General features: G+C 37.9%; 1 non-coding gene across 1 annotated transcript; it reads left to right on the plus strand.

Annotated features, from left to right (window-relative positions):
* Window positions 1-9303: 9303 nt before the first annotated feature.
* Window positions 9304-9409, plus strand: LOC145118026 (small nucleolar RNA R71). Its single transcript, XR_013713010.1, has one exon. It is a non-coding gene; the product is annotated as a small nucleolar RNA R71 (small nucleolar RNA).
* The last annotated feature ends 5780 nt before the right edge of the window (window positions 9410-15189 follow it).

Consider the following 15189-nt stretch of genomic DNA (forward strand, 5'->3'; position numbering starts at 1 on the left):
TTTACAGCTCATAATATAACTAGAAAAAGCATCTTGGAACGCCTCGGAATGGACTCAAGAAATGTGGACAATTCCTACCTTGAGTAGGTGCAAATCAATGACTCGAAAAAATTGACTAAAGCTTAAACATGCCGAGTTGGTAAGGGGAACACACCTTGTTGAATTGTTGCTTATATGAAAATTGTGTTTTTTCACTGGAAAATGACGTGTTTTACGTTCATTTCGTGATTTTTACTCTTTTCTGCTTCAACAATGATTTATTGGTTCAAAAAGCTATTAATGTAATACACCTCTCTATATTTTATGTAACATGGTCCCCTTCGGCAATTATAATCATCGAAATTAAAATTTTCACTCTAAATCTTCTATTTTCTCGTCAAAGACTTGACCCCTCACTTGGTTCCTCTCATGCTTTAAATATTCGCTCATTTCTCAACCTAATTCTACAGAAATCAAAAACAAAAACTACAAAATAAAAAGGAAAAGAAAACTAAATTAAGATTCCTACATTAATCCTACTAATTTAAAAGTTTAAAAGTAAAGCAAACCCACACAAATAAAAAAAATAGTCTTCAAGAACTTCAAACAAAACAAATTAGAGTGAAAAGGATAGTTAATCTTCATCTTCTCCTCCTGCTCCACTTCCTTCAGCTCCACCCTGCATTTACCTCCATCGTTCATCCCAACTAGGTATGTGTGGATAAGAAGTAGGATACCCATCCGGTCATGAGATCTACAAGTGCTAGAAGAGAAGATATGATAATTTAGTCCCCAACCAATATTGTCTTGGTACCTCTGTATTGCCCGCTTATACAAATCTATGTGTATCTCATCTTCCACTGGAATGACCGGGGGCTCCTCATTAGTATCATCGGGTCATGGCCTCACCCGTCTCCCCACCTGCTTCGGTTGCACTACCGCGTCGTCATCGGGAATGGAATAATTATTCGCTCCATTATCCTCCACAATCATATCCCACTTATAAAGGAGGATGTTTAAACAGCAAGTTGGCATCAAAGTTAAGAAACTAGCCACCCCTATAAAACAACCCATAAGATTTTGCCATTTTTGTAACAAACATTCCGCCACAGATTGGCACCCCTTTTCTATCCTTCGCTGCCCTCTCTGCTAAATACTTTGCCATACAATAGGGTATGTTGCAAAAAACCCCGGGGGTGAGGATACTCCATAGGAAAAAGAGATCAACGTTGGGAACTTTATCACTATCCTTCCTCATGTTGATGGTGCTAAAAATAAACCGATGAATGAGGCGGTGAATGGGCGACCTAATATTGCCTTATTGTGCAACTAATGGGATGTGAATACCATTGGCAATTGTTGTCCACCAATTTGTTCCATTCACGCCTTGTGGAAAACCCATGTGATAAGTATCTAAAAAGACACCAAAGGCCTCTGTCATAACCTTCGAGTGGTTGTATAGATACATCCTCCATGCTAACTCCACCACACTACATTCCCTTTGCTCTCCACCAAACAAAACACTAGGTTATCCATATCAAAAGGATCTGCCCTTCCCTTGAATCTAATTGTAGCAAAGAACTCCAAGCATAGTTCTTTGTACACTAGTTCTTGAATTTGGAATAGTCTCCTCCATCTTGTACATGTGATCCTTACCCCATCACCTACGAATACTTTTCTCATATACGGTTTCATTGCTTCCACTAGCCCAACTTGTTGAAGCCATCCGCAATCAACTGCATTTGCGATGTAAAACTCTTTAGTCATCAGTTTCTCAAGTATGTTCTACCATTCTGCTAATACTCCCAGAGAGACTACTTCAGGAAAATTATGCCAAGGGAAACCCGCTTATTCTTGTGGCCCTTGTTGGCTTCTCTGTCCGCTCCTCATCTTTCTACACAGTTGAACAACAAAAGAGAAACCAAACAACAAAAGAGATTAAAAATAACTTTTAAGCAAAATTTGGGCTCACTGATCATCAAACATGTTGTGTTGAATGAACAACATGTCGTGTTCGATGAACACTTCGGCTATCACTTTTCAATTTGAACCCATATTGACCAAATTAACATCAAACAAGTCTAGGGGGTTGCTTAGAACATTGTAATATGCACTTCAACACAAGAAAATCCGGCTAAAATGCCCTAATTTATTCAAATTCGAAACCCTAGAAATATATGGCAATGTTTCAAAAATTCGGTTTAACATGCAAATTGGACATAAGATACAGGAAAACCTTTACTTTAAACATATTTTGGAAGGAAAAATCTTACATTTTTCATAGAAATTGATGAAAAATCGAAGGAATTGGACATTGTTGAAGGCAAACTCGGTGTGTTTGGGGGTTGTGGGGTAGAGTAAAAATGATTTTTCCTTTTTAGGGTTAGAAAACTTTTTTGACTGAGTTTAAAAATGGTCTTATTTCGGTAACTGATAAAGCAACACGCTGTGTTTTCGAAAAACACGCCGTGTTGGATTTTGAAAACCCGAAAAATCATGAATTTTTATCCAAACACGGCGTACGAACAGCTCATCCACGCTGTGTTAGAATTTTTACCACACCCCACACTTAGGCCTTGCTTGCCCTCAAGCAACATTTTAATTATTAGGAGAAAAAGATGAAAATCCTTAACAAAACACAATGAAATAAAGGAAGAAAACGAAAAAATAGAAAGAGGAAAAGGAAAAAGAAATGCAAACTCAAACGACAGGTTGCCTCACACAAGCGCTTCTTTTTTAGGAGTCTTGAGTCGGACTCCTTCCCGCGCTACATTGTGGCGGTCTCCTCCAATTCCATGCCTTCTTCCATTCTATCTTCACTTGGTATCCCTTCTTCATAATGTTTTACTCTATGCTCATTGACTTTGAAGGTTGAACCATCTTTGTTGAATAGCTAAATTAACCTATATGGATACACTTGCTTTATCTTGAATGGCCCGGACTAGCATGTGCGTAACTTTCTGGGAAAAAGTTTCATCCTTGAGTTGTAAACGAGAACTTTTTGACCCGCTTCAAACTCCTTGTTTCCTTTTATCCTTGCATCATGCCACTTTTTCGTCTTATCTTTATATATCAACGAGTTTGTATATGACTCATTTCTCAACTCTTCCAAAGCATTCATTGTCAAAAGCCTATTGGTGTGCAATTCAGTCGGTTCAAAGTTGCATGTCTTTAATGCCCAGTACACCATGTGCTCGAGTTCCACCAGTAAATGATAGTTCTTCCCAAAAACTAACCTATAGGGCGTAGTCCCAATGGGTCTCTTGAATGCGGTTCGGAATACCTAAAGCACATCATTTGAGTTTGTCCACCCATTCTTTCCTATTGCTACACACCGACCTTTCCGAGATCCTCTTCAAAGCCCTATTCGTGATCTCAGTTTGCCCATTCGTTTGAGGATGATATGATGTTACAAACCTATGGTGTAACCCATATTTCTGTAACACTTTTGCGAGTTGAACATTATCAAAATGGGTTCCCCTGTCACTTATGAGTGCTTTTGGCACTCCAAAACGAGAGAACAATCTTTTCAAAAACTTCACAACCACCCGTGCATCATTTGTTGGTAATGCATGCACTTCTGCCCACTTGGAAACATAATCAACTGCCACAAGGATGTACTTGTTCCCTTTAGATGATGGAAACGGTCCCATAAAGTCTATACCCCATACATCGAACACCTCACAGACTTGATTGTTCCTTTGTGGCATCTCGTTCCTTGCTGATATATTTCCCGACCTTTGGCATGAGTCACACTCCCTTACATAAATATTAACATCCTTGAAGATTTTTGGCCAATAAAAACCTACTTCAAACACTTTTTTGTCTGTGTATTGAGCGCCATGATGTCCTCCTATTAGCCCATTGTGACAATGCCTTAAGATATCATGGATTTCCTTTCCAAACATGCATCTTCTAATGATACCATCTGCACAACTTCTGAAAAAATTAGGCTCATCCAAGAAATAATATTTAATTTTTGAGAAAATCTTGTTCTTCTGTTGGTGAGTTAACCCCTTGGGAAGATAGTTGTCTGCCAAAAAGTTTGCAATATCAACATACCAAGGGTCTTCTCCTACTACCATCATCAGATACTCTTTTGGGAAATCATCTTCAATGACCTTGTACTCCATCTCTTCCCTTTCTATATTTTCCAATCTAGACAGGTGGTTAGCCGCTACATTTTCCATTCCCTTCTTGTCCCGGATCTCGATGTCAAATTCTTGAAATAAAAGCACCCATCGTATCAGTCTTGGTTCCGCATCCTGCTTGGCAAACATATATTTGATAGCAGAGTGGTCAGTAAAAATAGTCTTTTTCGACAAAATAAGATAAGGACAAAACTTGTCAAATGCATAAACCACGGCCAATAATTCTTTTGAAGTAGTGGTGTAATTTTCTTGGGTGGGATTTAATGTCTTGCTCGCATAGTAAATGGGTTGAAAGTGCTTATCAACCCTTTGACCAAGCACGACTCCTAAAGCATAGTCACTGGCATTATACATTATTTCAAAGGGCAAGGTCTAATTTGGAGCTATAATGATCGGGGCATTAGTCAAATTTTCTTTTAAAATCTCAAAAGCTTCTAAGCATTCATTAGAAAAATTGAATGTTTCATCTTTTAAAAGTAATTGAGTCAAAGTTATTGTTACTTTTGAAAAATCTTTGATAAAACGGCGGTAAAACCGTGCGTAACCTAAAAAACTCCTAACGCCCTTCACATTAGTTGGTGGGGGTAACTTGCAAATAGTGTCGATCTTTGCTCGATCCACCTCAATCCTCGATTTGGAAACTTTATGACCTAATATGATTCCTTCCTTCACCATGAAATGACATTTTTCCCAATTTAAGACTAAATTGGTCTTTTTAAGCCTAGCAAGCATCAAATCATGGTTAGTAAGACAGTCATCAAAAGAAGAGCCAAAAACTAAAAAATCATCCATAAAAACTTCTATAAACTTCTCCACAATGTTTTGGAATATTGTCATCATGCATCGTTGAAAAGTGGTCGCTGCATTGCATAGCTCAAAAGGCATGTGTCGATATGCAAATGTTCCACTTCGACAAGTGAATGTCATCTTATCTTGATCTCTTAGGTCGATGGGGATTTAGAAATAACCTGAAAATCCATCTCGAAAACAGTAATACAAATGACCAGACAATCGTTCAAGCATTTGATCAATAAAAGGGAGAGGGAAGTGGTCTTTGCAAGTGGCATCATTTAGCTTGCAATAATCGATGCATACTCACCAACCGGTTACCGTTGTGTAAGTATGAGCTCATTCCTTTCATTCGTCACGACAATCATTCCTCCTTTCTTGGGTATCACTTGTACGGGACTCACCCATTGGCTATCGGAAATGGAATAGATGATTCCGGCATCCAAGAGCTTGACAACCACCTTCTTGACCACCTCTTGCATAATTGGGTTTAATCGTCTTTGATGTTGCACTACCGGTTTTTCTCCTTCTTCTAGGTTGATGTTCTGCGAGCAATAAGAAGGACTAATGCCCTTGATGTCGATAATTTTCCAAGCAATGGTGTTCTTCCTTTTCTTTAAAACCTTCACGAGGCTTTCCTTTTCAGTTGGTGTAAGGCCGAAAGCAATAATAATCGGCTTTTGTCCATCTTCTTCAAGAAAAACGTACTCCAAGTGTTCTGACAAAGTTTTAAGCTCCAATTGTGTCTTTTGATCACTAAACACGGCATGGTAATCAACAGAACACGCATTATTGAACCCATTTATCCTGTCAGATCGCGTTTTTTCAATTGAACACGTCGTGTGGGACTCCTCAACATGTTGTGTTTGTTCTTCAAAGCGCCTTTTAAGTTCTTCAAATTCACTTTCTTCAAGTAAACTCTCTAACTCTTTCAGATTATTCTCAGCATCAAAGTCCCCTTCTGATAAGAATGTGAATCCCTCGCATTGTCTTTTTACAAGCTCTCCAATTCTTTCTCCAATAGTTCTTCAAATATGTCCACCGAGAAAACGGTGTCATTACTAAACCTTAAATGCTTCATTGCTCAATTAACTCCAAAGGTGATTGCACCATCTCCTACCCTGAGAGTAAGTTTAGACTCTCTCATGTCCACTAGAGTGCAAGCGGTGCTTAGAAAAGGCCTTCCAATAATGATCGGGACTTAATGATCTTCTTCCATATCTAGCACAATAAAATATGCAGGAAACACAAATTTATCAACTGTCACCAAAATATCCTCGCATATCCCTCTTGGAAACGTCGTCGTCTTGTTTTCTAGATGAATCGCCAAACGAATGGGTCTTGGCTCAGGAAGGTTCAACTTCTTGAAGAATGAATTGAGAATAAGATTTACACTAGCTCCCGAATCGACCAATGCATAACTTGTAGCCAAATTCCTAAATCGACATGGCAAAGTTAAGATCCCCAGGTCTCCCATCTTCTTCGGTGTAACACCGTAAATTTTCAAACAAAATTCTCATTTATCATCACAGAATTCTCATAACACATTTTACAAAATTCCCAATTATCGAATTAACAAAACACCGACTCCATAATCGTTTGATTAATAATCCAGGATCCTCAAAACATAACTCTTTCTTTCTCGTGTGTACAATCAAGTCGGCGCCTTCCCGCGATCCAAAGAAGTACCTGAAACACATATCACATAACACGGTAAGCACGAAGCTTAGTGAGTTCCCTAAAATACCACATACACATATTAGCCACTCAAGGCTATAACTCTGTAAGACCCTCCGGTCAATGTGTCTCAGTGAGACCCTCCAGTCCCACAACTCTGATGGACCCGCCAGTCCTAACTCTATAAAGCTCCGCATAATATACAACATAAATCACAAAGACATAATGCACAACATGATTCACAAAACATAAGGCAGGATATCACAATACTCAATGTAATCACATAAGACCCTCCGGTCACACATAAGTACCACTCTAGGTAAAGTATAGTGAAAAGACTCACCTCGTAAGCTAGCAAGTATAATCTCGTACACGGAATCTCGAACTAGCCTCCGCCTAACACATAGAATAATTATCTCTAATTAATATTCTACTCATACTCAAATACACCAAAGGTTGTTCTCCCCCTCTCTCTAACTCTTGGAATGGTTAAAAGACCATTTTACCCCTCCATGGTCTCCATTACTCATGTTGACCAAAACCTAAAGTCAACAGAAGTCAAACGCGAGTCAACACTCCATATTTGACCTGACTCGTCAAGTGCACCCATGTGACTCGTCGAGTCCCCTCGTTTTCCTCAAAAGTATCGTGGAGGTTGACTCAGCTCGCCGAGTTGACTCCCATCTCGCCGAGTTATCGCATGGCCGTGAACATCGCGACTAACCCTAACTGACTCGTCGAGTCAGCTCATGGACTCAGCGAGTTTTCCCAACCTGATTTCTCATTCAGACGTCCAAGGTCAGATCTACCACACTAGACTCTAGATCTAGTCCTTAAAGGCATAAAAGCCGCGTAAAGTCTCGACCTTTATGTTCATGCATGGAAAAAATGCCAATACAAAGTCTTACAAAGGGTTAGGTGCTCAAAGTCTAGTCTCTAGCTCAATAAAGTTCAGGTCTTTGGACTCTCAAGACCCTCCACACTTCAGATCTGAGGTTTCAACCTCAAATAATACACAAAAGGCTCAATGACTCTAAGTAATGGAAGAAAACCCTAGAAAACTCCCATATCAAGATCTCCCTAGAAGATGAGCAAGTCAGCATATTTACCTCAAGCAAACACTGCTGAATATGTGGATCCAAAGCCTCCTCTTGCCCCAACCTCAATACTCTTCATTTCTCCTTCAAAGAATGCACCAACAACCACCAACTTAGCTCCTCACTCACTTTCTAGCTCTAATGGAGATTAGGGTTTTCTCTCAGGGGTGTAGGGTAACTGGTGAGGCGGAAATAGGGGCATAAGTTCCCTTATATAGGCCCTAATCCTGAGAAATTAGGGTTTCTCTGCCCAGCACCTACTCGGCGAGTCAGCTCTCTGACTCGTCGAGTCCACTCATTAACTACACGCAGGCAACTCGACCCTACTCGGCGAGTTGGACTCACAACTCATCGAGTCACTCCATAAATTTCAAATTTTAAACACACAATAATATACCTTAAAGTTCGGATGTTACATTCGGTAGTTTATTTAACATCGTTGCTGAGCAATTCTCGTTCAATATCACCTTAGATGCCTCCTGCATATTCTTCCTATTTGTGAGAAGGTCCTTCAAGAACTTAGCATACTTGGGCATTTGAGCCACCGCCTCGATGAATGGAATATTTATTTGGAGGGCCTTGATATGCTCTAGAAACTTCTTGTAATATTCATTTTGTTTATCTTGTGTAGCTCGACATGGGAATGGCAATGGAGGCTGATATGGCTTTACCGGAGGGTTTTTATTTTCTGCATTCGATAAACATGGCGTGTTCTTCTCCTCAACATGCGGTGTTGTTTCATCAGAGTGTCTATCTCGGTTCTTTTATTCTACTTCCTGCCCCACTTTTGGATCTTCATTCTGGATTGGGGCCAAAGGTGTGACAATTTTTCCACTCCTTGTTTTCATAACATTGATGTGCACCCCTCTCGGATTTGCTCGGTGTTTCTTGGAAGTCCACCCGGTGACTGCTCATTGAATTGTTTTTCAAGTTGCCCGAGTTGCTTCTCGATGTTGAGGATTGAAGCTTGTTGATTCGTCATTAGGGCTTGCTGATCTTTCATCATAGCTTTTTGCTCTCGTATCGCCGCGTCGGTTTCGTCATGCCTCTTTTCAGATGCAAATGCAAAATGTGCAAGCATAGCTTCAAAATCCGTCTTCTTTTCAGCCATCGGTTCTTCTCTTTGATAAAACCCTCTCACCTTTTACTTGTATTTCTCCTCCTTTGCCTTCTTGTACTTGTCATATGGTATCCATTCCCTTTTAGGTTTCCACCAATCTTTATCATACTCATCCCCACTTGAATAACACACTTGAGCCTTCCTGTTTCCATTCTCGTCAAGTTCACTATCTTTGGTTAGATGAGGCCCGCTACAGTTATCACATCCCACACAGATGGCATGGATGGATTGGTCCATCTTTGTCATCTTACGATGCATGCTATCCAACTTGGCCATCATTGCCGCCATATCGTCAGAAACTGTGTTCACCGTTCCTCGAGTTGTGTCGTTTCGAGGGTTACGATATTCTCTTGAGTGTTTAGAAAATTCTTTAATTAAACTCTTTATGACAGTAAGTGCTTTCTTCGTCAGTGGTCCTTGGGAGTCAAGGAGCTGCCTGGTTGTAACATTCACCCCATCATAGAAAATGGAGACTTCTTGTTGAACATTAAGGTCATTCTGGGGGCAATTTCTCAGCAAGCCCTTGTATCTCTCCCACGCCTCATAAAGTGATCACCTCCTATTTGTTCAAAGTTTGCAATTGCCTTCTTCAACTTTTCTACTTTTGATGGCGGGCATAATTGCTTTATGAACTCTTCACGCATCTTTGGCCATGTTGTTATGGATCCTAGAGGTAGTGCCTTTAACCAATCCTTCGCGGCTCCCTTGAATGTAACCGGTAGCATCCTTAGTAGTACCGTCTCGCGAGGCACATTCGGAACGTTGAAGTAGTCAGCTATGTCATTGACCTCGTCAATATGTTTATAGGCATCTTTTTGATCCTTCCCGTAGAATGGAATGTCCTTCAGTTGGGTGAGTATGTGACCCTTTAGCTCGAAATTTGTTGTTGCAGGAATTGTGGCTTACACATGACCTCGCCCAGTATCGTTACGTATACGCTTCTTGTATGTCTCCATGGGTATGTTTGTGATATCCGCCATCTCTAATTCTGACTCGGTTTCACTCTTCTCTTTAAGCTTGGGTGTTTCGGGCCAGTAATCCGCTGCCTTCTTGTCTTGAGTTTTCTCAAAGCTTTTAGAACCGCTTGATTCCCCGATTGCTTTGTCCTTCTTTTTGTGAAAAATGGATTATGTATCTTCGAATGGTGGTACTACTGGAGAACTGGATCCTCGGGTCATAAACTAACTGAAACAAAAAAAATTATACATAGAACGAACAAAAACAAAGAAAAACGAAAACTAGAAACACGAAAAACACAGTGTGTTAAAAGATAACCATGGAGTGTTTAACGCAAAAATAGAATAAACAAGTAAGAAAATTAAAACAGAAAAACTTGTAACTATATATGAGATAAATCTCACACAAAGTATCGATAACAATTAGCAAATAATATTAACCATTTATAACCGTTCCCCAGCAACGGCGCCAAAACCTTGATATGTGTGAAATGTACTAGTTTTAATCGTGTTCAAAGATAACCATGGAGTGTTTAACGCAAAAATAGAATAAACAAGTAAGAAAATTAAAACAGAAAAACTTGTAACTATATATGAGATAAATCTCACACAAAGTATCGATAACAATTAGCAAATAATATTAACCATTTATAACCGTTCCCCAGCAACGGCGCCAAAACCTTGATATGTGTGAAATGTACTAGTTTTAATCGTAACTAACTTAAACAAAAACCAACACATGATAGGAAGTGTACCTAATCGAATAGTAGTTTAGTGCAAGTAATTAGGGTATCGAACAAAGGAACAGTAAAACAATTAAAACTATTACTAATGTTAACTAATTAAAACAATTATTAAAGAGGGGGGTTTTCTCTAGTTTTTCAAGACTATAAACTTAGACATGTACTTAAACACTTAGAAAATAAACAATTAACGACTAAATGAACAACAAAAGAAAACTAGATTCAAGAATATTAAAGAGACTTCCATTTAGATTCGATTCACTTACTCTTATGGTTGGTTTCATGGCAGGTGCAACGGATTAATGTATCATCAATTACTGATTTCTAATGTGATTAGGTTTAGGTTCACTATTACTAATCCTTTAGCAAACAAATCAATTCAAGCAGTGATTAGTTGATTAAACTAAAGAGTTTACTAGTATTAAGTTCGAATCATGCAAGACTTGTAATAGTAGTTAATTCAATTGGTTGGTTCAATTAACTTATATATGGTTGGTCAACATATATAGCTCACACATTAATTTTACTTGTTCTCTAGTTAACTCTAGGTTATGTTCACAACACTAGGCTTATAATTTTGTTATCACAAAATCCTAAGAGGCAAGAAATCAAGAAGATGTTCACACGATCTCAATTTACTTTGTATTCAACAGAAAATTATAATCATTAACACATAAGATTCTTTTAACAAGCTTAGCATGATAAATAATTAAATCAACATAATCCAAAACCACTAAATCAAACCATAGTCATAAGATCCCTACCTAAATGAAAGTAGGGTTTTTAGCCAAATTCTGTAATCATGATGTAAACAAAGGAGTTATGTAAAGTAGATATGATTTTTCCTTAGATCTCTTCAAACAAAAGCTTCTAGTCGAATTCTATAATCTACAGCTCCTAGAGATGTCTCTGGCCTCCAAAAGTCAATAAAAACTCTAAGCATTCGTTAGGTTTTCGAACAGAAACGATCCTCAAATAGATTATGAAAAAATGGTGCAACACGGCGTGTTTTAGGAAACAACACATCGTGTTCTTCATTAAAAATGTGTGTACGGAAAGGCACTATTCCATCAGGATTTTCCATCTCAACATGTCGTGTTTAGAGATATCACGCCGTGTTCTTCTTTAATTTTATCTTCTTCTTAAAAATCCAAGATCCAAGCTTCCAATTGCCTATTCCGCTTCCTTTTCCTTCCGAGCATGCCTTTGTTGCTGCAAAAGAAATTTTCAACCAATTAAGTACCTTTTGTTCAATATTTGAAACAAATGCAGCATTAAATATTAAGATAATGCATGAGTTATATGATTAAATATGCCAATATCACAATCCTCCAATAACAATGCATCCTTTAGTGGGCTAAAACAAAAGTTTGTGCCAGGATTTAACAACGAAGAGAAAATAGTTTTAAATCTTGATATAAATGTGAGGATTACCATTGGAAACTCTCTTTCGTATCATGTCTATCAATTGGTTCAAAGCTGATCAACTACATAAGAGACGATGAACAACTTATCAGTCGCTCTCAACAAAGAAGGGCTTTCTGATGATAAAGTTACAAAAGGTAAGTGTCTTATGGCTTAAGTTAATGGCTCTCATGCTGAAGTACTAGGGGACAACACCAACACTTTTGATGCTGATATTTCTAAAGCTACAAAGGACTCTAAGTCTCAGGACTGGGACTCAACCTCATTGTTCAGGTAAAAAACTTCGTTAACTACTCTTCTGATGAAAAGGCTGACATGTTTGATCATTTGCGTCTTGATCTCTCCATCTTTAATAAAGAAAAATCTTCTCTAAAAGTTCACTTGAAAAATCTTACTCTTTCTCTACTGAAAAAGGAAAACACGTGTATCTTACTGACCAATAATTTTCTTCACATTGAAAAGGAAAAGGTTGTTGATCATGCAAAAAGCATTTAGCTTATTGTAAATAACTGGGTCCCTTCTCAATGTAATTTCACGAAAATTATTAAGGATCAAATTCTTGATCAATATGAGAAAATCATTGGTGATGACATTGAAGGTGTTGTTTCCTTAAAAAAAAAAGTTTGAGCCTAAACAAACTTTTTATAAAACTGATACTCTCAAGAAAGATTTTGAAACAAGACATGTCAGCACCTATTACATAAATCAAACTCTAATTGATACACATTATACAACTAAATCAAATGGCGATACCAGATGTATATCTCATTTATATGCTCTTGACCCTTCTTTTCAACCTCCTCAACATGAGTATGTTTTTCCCTCCACTAAAATCTTGCTGAAATTTCCCATCTCCAATGGTAAAGTTCATTCCTTAAACGAAATTCTCAACATGTTTCCTTAGTGCTCTGTTAGCAAAATTTAATCTGAAGAACAATCAAAGCTCTCTACCTCAGATGATTCATCCATTTGATTTGTGTCCCATAACCAAGTGGCATCTGAACATACCATCGATAACACTCCTTGGTTCAGAACTAAAGCAATAATTTTCAAATCTAATGATCAAGATTCCTCAAATGCTGTTGTCAAAAGAAATCAAATTTCTAATGTTAAAACAAAGAATTCTGGAACAAGAGTTTGTTATCGGTGTGGTCATGCTTCTTGCAAAGTCAGCGAGTGTATATTTTGAAGAAAGCTCTATTCACGTTGACAACATCATGACTCGAAATAATAAATGGATCAAGAAGGGAAACTCATTAAATTGTCTCCCTGATGCATGATATCATATTTTCTCTTTATTGACCCATTGCAAGATAGGTCGGTGTATACTAATTGTATATTTTAGTTTTTAGGGTAAAGAACACATTTGGTACTTAGATAGTGGTTGTTCAAGACATATGATAGGATTCAAGTCACTTCTGGATGAGTTCGTAAAAGAGGATGGTCCAACTGTTACATACGGAGACAATGGCAATGGAGTTACAAAGGATATGGCAATATTAAATGCAATTATGTTGTATTCAAGAATGTTTCATACACAAAAGTTCTTCAAAAGAATCTCCTCTCAATCAGCCAAATGTGTGACGTTGATTATGATGTCCATTTCAACAATATAGAAGGAAAGGTGATTGATCGAAATAATGGTGCTGACTGCAAACAGACAAAATGAAAATTTTGTTCTGGACATGTTTTCTGCTGACAACTCTCTTCGACGTTGCTTTTTCTCTCATGCTCAATCTTATCTGAACTGGCTGTGGCACAAGAGAATATCTCACATGAACTTCAAGAACATATCAAAGATTTATGGGAATCAGCTTGTGCGAGGAATTCCTAAGATGTAGTTTGTTAAAGATAAACTATGTTCAGCGTGTGAAAAAGGAAATAAAACCAAGTCATCCTTCAAGCCAAAGTCCTGTTCCTCCATCAAAAAACCCTTTCATCTCATCCGTATGGATCTTTTTGTACTGGTCCTAATTAAGTCGAGATATGGAAAGAAGTTCACTTTTGTCGTCATAGATGAATAATCAAGATTTACATGGGTGATCTTTTTGAGAAAGAAAAGTCATGTTATTGATGAAATCATATCACTCATCAAGTAATGGGAAGTCCTTTATGACCATAAAGTCAGGCAGTTACATAGTGATCATGGCACTGAATTCAAAAATTCATCCCTAAAAGATTTTTTCTTAAATTCAAGAATTTATCAAAATTTATGTACTATTAGAACCCCCCAACAAAATGGCCTTACTGAAAGACGAAATCAGACTCTCATTGAAGTTGGGCGAACTATGGTTGTTGAAGTTGATCTTCCTCTAAGTTTGTGTTGAAGTTATCAACACAACTTGCTACACTTAAAACCATTCCATCATTGTTAAGCATCATGGGAAAACTGCTTATGAGCTGCTTAAGAGGAGAAAACCTGACATTTCTTACTTTCATGTGTTTGGATGTGTCTGCTACATTTTGAATCAAAGAGATCAGCACTTAAAGTTTGAAGCTAAAGCTGATGAAGGAGTTTTTCTGGGGTAATCTACTGTATCCAAGGAAAACTATTGAGGAGATTGCTCACGTTATATTTGATGAGTATTCATTCATTAATGACCGGATTGATTATCCTTCTTCCATTCTAAGTGAGCTCACTTTCAGTCCATCAGACCCTCTTCCTGAGTTTTTGCCAAATGTCAGTAAGACTGTTGTTCCTAATATGGATCAAATTGTTAATTCCAATTTTCACTCTGAAGACCAGGCTGTCTTCTCCGAAGAAGTTGAGCCATCCAACTCCTCAAATCAAGAAGATTAGTTCCGAATATTATGAATGAAAGTAATAATCTTTTAAATCTTTAAGATTATCATGAATCTCATATTATTGGAGATGTTAGTTCTAGGATTCTCACTCGCAGCAGAGTTAGCGGTAAATTTTGCATGTTTGTGAATTTTTTCATGGTGATCGAACCAAAGAATGTTGTTGATGCTCTTAAGGAATCTGACTGGATCAATGTTATGCAAGACAAGCTGAATGAGTTTGAAAATCATCGTGTGTGGACTATAGTTCCTAGGCCTTGAGAAAGGACCATTATTGGTACTCGTTGGGTCTTCAGGAACAACATGGATGAACATGGAATTGTTATTAGAAACAAGGCAAGAGTTGTGGCCCAAGGATTTTGTTAGTTGGAAGGTTTGGACTATGACAAAACCTTCACCCATATTGCTAGACTTGAAGCAATCATTTTGTTCCTTTATTTTGCTTCATTC

The sequence above is a fragment of the Lactuca virosa genome, chromosome 5 (genome assembly GCF_052849685.1).
Source record: "Lactuca virosa cultivar CGN04683 chromosome 5, Lactuca_virosa_CGN04683_v6, whole genome shotgun sequence".
Classification (NCBI taxonomy): Eukaryota; Viridiplantae; Streptophyta; class Magnoliopsida; order Asterales; family Asteraceae; genus Lactuca; species Lactuca virosa.